Here is an 11,148-nt window from a genome sequence, read left to right as displayed (position 1 = left end):
TTGGGATTTTCGTCAGTCAATAGGAAGATCAGATCATATATCGATTTTGATACTTTAACTATTTCCACCTTTAAACTACTGTCATATTCAAAAATTTCCAGCTTTAGATAATTCTACTCTTAGATCTTTTTTCATTTTCAATTGTGTTCATATTTTCGTTCTGTTTCAACTTTGTTGGTCAATATTCTGTATGTATGTCGGCTGTGATGTGATTGTATTCCGTTTTAAAATCGCTTTTGTTTGTTTTGCTTGCAGTAGGTCTATTATCTTGATTTACGTTTCCAATGTTTATAGTTTTAATGCTTTTATTTGCGCCGTTTGTTTGATATTGCATTATTATTACTACAATATATATGTGTGTGTGTGTGTGTGTGTGTGTGTGTGTGTGTGTGTATATATATATATATATATATATATATATATATACACTTACAAACATACACACATATACTTACTTTTTGATACTTTATTTCTATAATTGTTTTCTAGTTCCAGCTGTTGGCTGTTGATATCTATAATTGATAACTTTTGGGTTTGAAGTGAAATAACCTACCGCGATCCTATTATTAATTTCTAGATCAATGTTATTTCTCTCTCCATCTGTATTGCCTGCAAATTTAAAATTGAATAAGCTAAGGAAAATAAATGAAAGGCTAAACGTGTCGTTCTCCCAAACGTCAATTTTTAATTTCTTGAAAATGTCTTTTCTTTTAATGAGAGTCGCTAACAATTTCCGTTCGAGAGTTGTTTTCTTTCCTTATCTTATAAAACGTGCACCGTGAGGTAGTATCATTTTGACTGTAAAATCTAGTTGTAAATTACCGTGTTTGTTGGCATGCAAATCGAATTTTTCAGACCGAAATTTACAAACAAATAAGACGCATCGACTTAAACACCAAGACGACTTTCGACGACCAAAAAAATCTATGTAAAATGTCGCAGGGTCTGGAAAGGTTGTGACAATGCTTGAGTGTTTAAACTACATATTTACGTTATATACCATGTCGACTTGTATGTCAGAAAACATGGTTTGCATAAGGCCATGAATTTTTTTCTGTTCATTCGTGCGTCTTGAAGAGTAAAATCTGGCTGTCTACTTTCTATCAACATTTTTATTAAGCACCACTGTATTGGTTTATGGCAGCGTCACAATTTTGCGTATTTAATTCATACAAAATCCAAAATTGGCATCCTCCTCCTCCATTATCGTTGAGTCACATGCAATACCACCTTAAATTATAGGCACACTGGCTATTTGCCCGGGGGCCTCACGAGTCTATGGACCCATTTCTGATCCGTATATGCGATAGTTTGCTGTTAATAAATAAATATTAGAAGGCTCAGTGAATTGGCTTGTCCAAAGACCTATCATGTTAAGATGGCCCTGGTCGTAAGATAATGCTTTCATTTGTTGTAGTTGTGTAGCTCTCAAGAGAGGAGTCATTTGGTATTGATGCCCTCAAGTGTTGCAGAAGATGAAAGTGAAGATGTATACTATCAGAGAGAGACAGTGGAGATTTGTTGGTCATTTTCTCAGAGGGGTTGACGGAATGGAGCGTTACATGGTGGAGACTGAGCTGGTGGGAAGGAGAGCGAGAGGAAGGCAGAGATTGAAGATGTTTGACTGGATGAGGAAGGGATTGAATGTGCAGGGCGAGAAAGACCTGGGTGATGTTGCGAGAGACAGAAATAAATGGAGGAGGAACAAGCCATGATTCGTCAACGGCATGAATATGCCATGACACGAGAGAGAGAGAGAGAGGGAGAGAGAGAGAGTCTTCGATGTACCTTAAATATAGGACTGCTATGTGAAGGCGCATGGCTCAGTGGTTCGAGTGTCGGGCTCACGATCAAAGCTTAGAGTTAACTTGGACTTAACAATAACAACGGTAACACCGTTGTTATTTGTAGGTTCATAAGAAATTCTGATTTGTACTATTTGCTCCCCACCACATTACAAGTGTTGGTTTGCTCACGTCCCCTTAAATAAGCAGTTCGACAAAGGAACCGATAGAATAAGTGCCAGGCTTATAACAATCAGTGTATTTGGTATCGATCTTTTTCGATTAAATACTTCAACGCAGTGCCCCAGTATGGCCGCCGCAGTCCATTGACTGGCACAAGTAAAAGAAGATAGAGGAAGTTATTTTTCGTTCTGGCGACGGCATTTAACCCTCCATGATGTTCCATGTACCAGATATCAACATTTCTGTCCGCCATCATCTTCTCTTGCATCGTCATTACCATCATCATCACCACCAGTGTTATAATTATCATTACCATGTCATCAAAACTACTACTACTACTACTACTACTACTACTACTACTACTACTACTGCTGCTGCTGCTGCTGCCGCCGCCGCTGCCAGCACCATCACCACCACCACAAACACCACCAACAACAACAACATCGTCACCATCATCATCATCATCGTCACCATCATCATCATCGTTATCTCCACCGCTATCGTTGCCAACACCACCGTTACCATCAGCATCAGTATGCCACACCCATCAGCATAATATTCAGCATCTCTGCAACCGCAACAACAGCTACTTCTACAGACATCAACACTGCAACCCTCATCCCCTTCCTCCCTGCCTCACTTCCTGTTCCATCCTCCCTTCCTCCTCGTCCTCCACCGCTTCCTCCCCGTCCTCCTTCCTCTTTCATCTCCCCCATTTCCTCCATCTCTCATTTTCCTCTTCTCCTCCTCTTCTATATCCCGTTCTACTCCGCTTCCCCACTCTTCACCGTTGTCACCATCATCATCATCGTCATCATCGTCATCATCATCATCATCTTCTTCTTCTTCTTCTTCTTCATCATCATCATCATCATCATCATCATCATCGTCGTCGTCATCATCACCATCATCGTCATCGTCATCGTCATCGTCATCATCATCGTCATCATCATCGTCATCATCATCGTCATCATCATCGTCATCATCATCGTCAGCATCATCGTCGTCGTCATCATCATCATCATCATCATCATCGTCAGCATCATCATCATCATCATCGTCATCATCATCGTCATCATCATCGTCAGCATCATCGTCGTCGTCATCATCATCATCGTCAGCATCATCGTCAGCATCATCGTCGTCATCATCATCGTCAGCATCATCGTCGTCGCCATCATCGTCGTCAGCATCATCGTCGTCAGCATCATCGTCGTCAGCATCATCGTCGTCAGCATCATCGTCGTCAGCATCATCGTCGTCGTCATCATCATCGTCAGCATCATCATCATCGTCGTCATCGTCATCGTCAGCATCATCGACATCGTCATCATCATCGTCGTCATCGTCATCGTCAGCATGATCATCATCGTCAGCATGATCATCATCGTCATTATCATCGTCGTCCTCATCGTCGTCATCGTCGTCATCATCGTCGTCATCATCATCATCGTCGTCATCATCATCATCATCGTCGTCATCATCATCATCATCGTCGTCAGCATCATCATCGTCAGATTTACAGTCATTACTGTCGTACCTATTCAAGAGATGAGTGGAAGCAGGTGGCCCAAGTTAATCAGTGAGTGGAACCCCTTTCTAACGATGATCGATGTTTCTAATTACATTAACAGAACAACGTTGAAACCATGACTCATAGCAGCCAGCCAGTTAGCCAACCTGCCATCCATCCATCCATCCAACCAACCAGCTAACCAACCGACCGACTGACTGTCCATAAATGTGTGGCTTGTGCTAATACAAGATATTCTTATCATGGCGGCATATTTACAGCATCGAAGCTACGTTCTGAGTTCAAATTCTGCCGAGGTCGACTTTGCCTTTCATCCTTTCGGAGTCGATGAAATAAATACCAGTGAAACGCTGGAGTCAATGTAATTGATAAGCTCCCACCCCCTCCACAATTTCAGGCCTTGTGCCTATAGTAGAAATGATTATTAAAAGGCAACGAGCTGGTAGAAACGTTAGCGCGTCGGACAAAATACTTAGAGATATTTTGTCCGTCTTCTTCTTCTTCTTCTTCTTCTTCTTCTTCTTCTTCTTCTTCTTCTTCTTCTTCTTCTTCTTCTTCTTCTTCTTCTTCTTCTTCTTATCATCATCATCATCATCATCATCATCATCATAATTAAGGTGCAAGCTGGCAGAATTGTTAGTATGCCGGGCAAAGTGCTTAGTGGCATTTCGTCCGTCTTTATGTTTTGTGTTTAAATTCTGCCGAGGTCGACTTTGCCTTTCATCCTTTCGGGATCGACGAAATAAATACCAGTGAAATAATGGGGTCGATGTTATCGACTAGCCTCGCCTCCTCCACATTTTCACGCGTTGTGCTTTTAGTGGAAAGGATATTTACAGCATCGAACAAAACATGGGCCATTGTAGTCTGGTTTCAAATACTACTGAAGGATACTTTTCTTTTTGTAGTTCTATGGTAAATAAAATGAATTTCAACCCCACCCCCCACACACCCAACCAACCAACCAATCAGATTGATAGACAGACAGATTGATAAACAGAGAACTGCAGTCAGGTATTTCTAAATGAGCAAACGAAGTAATGACAAATTCATTATGATAAATTATGATAAAATACTATCGCACGGTATTTAGATGCTTCTTAGTGCGTTCAGTTTTTCAGTTCGTGCCTGTATGATCTTGAGGATGAACTTTGGCATTTGACCCTCCTGAGGTCAATAAGAATATAGGTTACAACTTAAGCAATGGATTGGCAGCATCGGTAGATTGTCGGAGAAAATATCTGCGACGTTTTGTTACAGTTACTTACATTCTGAGTTCAAACTATACAGAGCCCAATTTTACTTTTAAACTTTCTGGAGATTGATATAGTTAAGTACCAACAAGATGCAGGAAATCTAGTTGACCATATAAAGTGCATTGCAGAAGTTTGAGACATTTTTAGAAGAGACATTTATTAATTTCAAAGAAATACAAAACTCAATCTCTTTCAAAGCGGGATCCTCTGACTTCAATGCATTTGTTGTAACGCTCCAGCCACTTCCGGAAGGCTCCATGAAAGTCCTCCCAAAATTAAGGTGTTCAAGACCCTTGTCACAGCCTCTTTCATCTTCTTTCTACAACTTGGATAACAACAAAAAGTCACAGGATTCTGGACTGTAGAGACGGTGCGGGACAGTTTTGATGCCCACATCTATCAAGTAGTTGGTTACCAGGATGGAGCTGTGGACTGATGCGTCGTCCTGGTGCAAATACTGTGGACTTTTGCGGCGAAATCTTTTTCTGAACTCCCTCAAAACCTCTAGATGGTACTATTTGTTAACCATCTGACCAAAGGGGATCCACTCAATTAGATGATGCCCTAGCGGTTGGGGAATGTGATCATCTTGAACTAATCGGTGGACTTGCTTTGCCTGACCGCTTATGCTGGCTTATACAAGTTAGAGTAATCTGGAGCATTTCGAAGGCGGCGAGCTGGCAGAAACGTTAGCAAACCGGGCGAAATGCTTAGCGGTATTTCGTCTGCCGCTACGTTCTGAGTTCAAATTCTGCCGAGGTAGACTTTGCCTTTCATCCTTTCGGGGTCGATAAATTAAGTACCAGTTACGCACTGAAGTCGATGTAATCGACTTAATCTCTTTGTCTATCTTTGTTAGTCCCCTCTATGTTTAGCCCCTTGTGAGCAATAAAGAAACAAGAAACGTTAGCGCGCCGGGCGAAATGCTTAGCGGTATTTCGTCTGTCTTTACGTTCTGAGTTCAAATTCCACCGAGGTCGACTTTGCCTTTCATCCTTTCGGAGTCAATAAATTAAGTACCAGTTGTGTACTGATGTCGATCTAATCGACTGGCCCCTTCCCCCAAAATTTCGGGCCTTGTGCCTAGAGTAGAAAATATTACTGTCGTTGGTCGTTTCTGATTGAGGAAACCTGTTGCTTAGAGGCTAAGCATCCGTGACCACTCTGCTTACTACTTTATTTTCTGACAAATTATATTTAGAACGACATCATGCAATGTAACCTTCTTTTCGTTGTATCAGAGTATGATTCCACAAAATTTTAGCTGTTATTTCTAGCAGAGTGAGCGACCACATAGAGGCCCACACATTGTCTCGCTGTTATTGATGTAACTAACCATTGCTGTTTTATTGTTATCGTTGTTCATTTCCCGTCCCGCCCTGCTACTGGACTTGGCGAATTTATTGAAAACTAAACAATAACCATTGTGAGTTAGTCTGCCATGCTATCCTATTTCATAAGCAGTTCTGGTTACACAACAACGGGCACGTATCTAGCCAATGAAGCAGAATATGATATTTACTGCGTGAGGAGAGGTTAATACTTTTAGCGAAATAACGGCAACCATGTGGTACACAGCACATAACAATGATAAAAAAAAATATGAAAAACACAAAATGAATGAACATAACCATCCCGAACACATGCAGCGAGTATTGAAACAACAATAATAACAATATCAACAATAATAATAATAATCCTTTCTAATATAGGCAAGAAGCTTGAAAATTTTGGTGATTGAGTTAGTCGATCACATCGATCCTAGTGTTCAACTTTTAATTATTTCGTTGATACCGAGAGGAGGAATTGCAAAGTCAACGTCTGCAGGATTTAAACTCAGAACGTAAAGATCCGGAAGAAAGACCGCTAAGCATTTTGTTCAACGCGCTAACGATTCTACCATCTCACTGCCTTAATAATGCTAATAATAATCCTTTCTACTAGAGGCACAATGCCTGAAGTTTTTGGGGAGGGAAATAGTCGATTACATCGTCCACAGTGTTTCACTGGTACTTGATTTATCGACGCCGAAAGGATGAAAAGCAAAGTCGCCCACGGCGGAATTTGAATCCCCAACGTAAAGACGGACGAAGCACTGCTAAGCATTTTGCCCCACATGCTTGCCATTCTGCCAGTTCACCGACTTATAACGTAAAGACTGGTGAAATGCAGTCAAGCATTTTGTCTGGCATACTGACAACACAGCCATTTCACTGCCTTGTAACAATTTAGCCAAATAATAGTTTCTTTCATTTGCAATAGCAGAATCAGATGGGATGAACATTACAAGAGCAGTTTGTTGCTTGTATGAGAGTTTACTTAAAAGATGAGGGAAAGAAAAGGAGTGGAGGTGGAAATCAGATAAAAAATTATCCACGTAAAACATCGCAATTGCGAGGCAAACTTCCTAACCATTTGTCCATGTTTGTATCTACGACATTAAAAATGCTTAGCGGTATTTCTTTCAGGTGTTTACGTTCTGAGATCAAATTTCACCAGTACGACTTTGACTTTCCTACATTTTGTGGAAAGGATGACAGGTAGAGCCGATCTCGGCAGAATGTGAACTCAGAATGTAAGGACGGACAAAATATCTCTAAGCATTTTGTCCGACGCGCTAACGTTTATGCCAGCTCGTTGCCGTTTAATAATCGTTTCTACTATAGGCACAAGTCCCAAAATGTGGAGGAAGGAACTAGTTAATTACATCGACCCCCAGTGCTTAACTGTACGTAATATACAGACTCCCAAAGTATGAGAGGCAGAGTCAATCTTTGCAGAATTTGAACTCAGAATGTAAAGACGAACAAAATATATCTAAGCATTTTGTCCGACACGCTAAAGTTTATGCCAGATCGTTTCCTTTAAATAATCGTTTCTACTATAGGCACAAGTCCAAAATGTGGAGGATGGAACTAGTTGATTACATCGACACCCAGGACTCAACGGTACGTAATTTATATACTCCGAAAGGATGACAAGCAGTGTCGAACTTTGCAGAATTTGAACTCAGAATGTAAAGAACAAAATATCTCTAACCAATTTGTCCGACGCGCTAACGTTTATGACAGCACGTTGCCTTTAAATAATCGTTCCTACTAAAGGCACAAGGCCCAAAATGTGGAGGAAGGGACTGGTTGATGACATCGAACCCCAGTGCTCAACTGTACGTAATTTATAGCCTCCGAAAGGATGAGAGGCAGTGTAGATCTTTGCAGAATTTGAACTCAAAATGTAAAGACGAACAAAATATCTCTAAGCATTTTGTCCGACGCGCAAACGTTTATGCCAGCTCGTTGCCTTTAAATAATCGTTTCTACTATAGGCACAACGCCCAAAATGTTGAGGAAGGGACTAGTTGATTACATCGACACCCAGGACTCAACGGTACGTAATTTACAGACTCCGAAAGGATGAGAGGCAGAGTCAATCTTTGCAGAATTTGAACTCAGAATGTAAAGACGAACAAAATATATCTAAGCATTTTGTCCGACGCGCTATCGTTTATGCCAGCTCGTTGCCTTTTAATAATAGTTCCTACTATAGGCACAAGGCCCAAAATGAGGAGGAAGGGACTAGTTGATTACATCGATCCCCAGTGCTCAACAGTACTTAATTTATAGACGCCGAAAGGATGAGGCAGTGTCGATCTTTGCAGAATTTGAACTCAGAATGTAAAGACAATCAAAATATCTCTAAGCATTTTGTCCGACGCGCTAACGTTTATGCCAGTTCGTTGCCTTTAAATAATCGTTTCTACTATAGGCACAAGTCCCAAATGTTGAGGAAGGGACTAGTTGATTACACCGACCCCCCCGGTAGAATGTGATCTAGGAATGTAAAGACGAACAAAATATCTCTAAGCATTTTGTCAGACGCGCTAACGTTTATGCCAGCTCGTTGCCTTTAAATAATCGTTTCTACTATAGGCACAAGTCCCAAAATATGGAGGAAGGGTCTAGTTGATTACATCGATTCCCAGTGCTCAACTGTACGTAATTTATAGACTCCGAAAGGATGTCATACAAAGTCGACCTTTGCAGAATTTGAACTCAGAATGTAAAGACGAACAAAATATCTCTAAGCATTTTGTCCGAGGCGCTATCGTTTATGCCAGCTCGTTGCCTTTTAATAATCGTTCCTACTATAGGCACAAGGCCAAAAATGTGGAGGAAGGGACTAGATGATTACGTCGATTTCCAGTGCTCAACTGGTACTTAATTAATCGACCGGGAAAGGATGACAGTGAGAATCGATTAAGGCAGAATGTGATCTCGGAATGTAAAGACGAAGAAAATATCTCTAAGCATTTTGTCCGACACGCTAAAGTTTATGCCAGCTCGTTGCCTTTTAATAATCGTTTCTACTATAGGCACAAGGCCCAAAATGTGGAGGAAGGGAATAGTTGATTACATAGACACCCAGTGCTCAACCGTACGTAATTTATAGACTCCGAAAGGATGAGATGCAGAGTCGATCTTTGCAGAATTTGAACTCAGAATGTAAAGACGAACAAAATATCCCTAAGCATTTTGTCCGACGCGTTAACGTTTATGACAGCTCGTTGCCCTTAAATAATCGTTTCTACTATAGGCATAAGTCACAAAATGTGGAGGAATGGACTAGTTGATTACATCGACACCCAGTGCTCAACTGTACGTAATTTATAGACTCCGAAAGGATGAGAGGCAGTGTCGATCTTTCCAGAATTTGAATTCAGAATGTAAAGACGATCAAAATATCTCTAATCATTTTGTCCGACGCGCTAACGTTTATACCAGATCGTTGCCTTTTAATAATCGTTTCTACTATAGGCACAAGTCCCAAAATATGGTGGATGGGTCTAGTTGATTACATCGATTCCTAGTGCTCAACTGTACGTAATTTATAGACTCCGAAAGGATGTCATACAGAGTCGACCTTTGCAGAATTTGAACTCAGAATGTAAAGACGAACAAAATATCTCTAAGCATTTTGTCCGAAGCGCTAACGTTTCTGCCAGATCGTTGCCTTTTAATAATCGTTTCTACTATAGGCACAAGTCCCAAATGTTGAGGATGGGACTAGTTGATTACACCGACCCCCCAATGCTCAACTCTACGTAATTTATAGACACCGAAAGGATGTCAGGCAGAGTCGATCTTTGCAGAATTTGAACTCAGAATGTAAAGACGAACAAAATATCTCTAAGCATTTTGTCCGACGCGCTAACGTTTATGCCAGCTCGTTGCCTTTAAATAATCGTTTCTACTATAGGCACAAGTCCCAAAATATGGAGGAAGGGACTAGTTGATTACATCGATTGTCAGTGCTCAACTGTACGTAATTTTTAGAGTCCGAAAGGATGAGAGGCAGTGTCGATCTTTGTAGAATTTGAACTCAGAATGTAAAGTCGAACAAAATATCTCTAAGCATTTTGTCCGACGCGCTATCGTTTATGCCAGCTCGTTGCCTTTTAATAATCGTTCCTAATATAGGCACAAGACCGAAAATGTGGAGGAAGGGAATAGTTGATTACATAGATCCACATTGCTCAACTGTACGTAATTTATTGACTCCGAAAGATTGAGAGGCAGTGTCGATCTTTGCAGAATTTGAACTCAGAATGTAAAGAACAAAATATCTCTAAGCACTTTGTCCGACGCGCTAACGTTTATGCCAGATCGTTGCCTTTAAATAATCGTTTCTACTATAGGCACAAGTCCCAAATGTTGAGGATGGGACTAGTTGATTACACCGACCCCCCAGTGTTCAACTGTACGTAATTCATAGACACCGAAAGGATGTCAGGCAGTGTCGATCTTTGCAGAATTTGAACTCCGGATGTAAGGACGAACAAAATATCTCTAAGCATTTTGTCCGACGCGCTATCGTTTATGCCAGCTCCTTGCCTCTTAATAATCGTTCCTACTATAGGCACAAGGCCCAAAATGTAGAGGAAGGGACGAGCTGATTACATCGATTCCCAGTGCTCAACTGGTACTTAATTAATCGACCGGGAAAGGATGACAGTGAGAATCGATCTCGGCAGAATGTGATCTCGGAATGTAAAGACGAACAAAATATCTCTAAGCATTTTGTCCGACGCGCTAACATTTATGCCAGCTCGTTGGCTTTAAATAATCGTTTCTACTATAGGCACAAGTCCCAAAATATGGAAGAAGGGACTAGTTGATTACATCGATTCGCAGTGCTCAACTGTACGTAATTTATAGACTCCGAAAGGATGTCATACAGAGTCGACCTTTGCAGAATTTGAACTCAGAATGTAAAGACGAACAAAATATCTCTAAGCATTTTGTCCGACGCGCTATCGTTTATGCCAGCTCGTTGCCTCTTAATAATCGTTCCTACTATAGGCACAAGGCCCAAAATGTGGAGGAAGGGACTA

The sequence above is a fragment of the Octopus bimaculoides genome, chromosome 3 (genome assembly GCF_001194135.2).
Source record: "Octopus bimaculoides isolate UCB-OBI-ISO-001 chromosome 3, ASM119413v2, whole genome shotgun sequence".
NCBI lineage: Eukaryota > Metazoa > Mollusca > Cephalopoda > Octopoda > Octopodidae > Octopus > Octopus bimaculoides.
Note: the sequence above shows the minus strand (reverse complement) of the source record.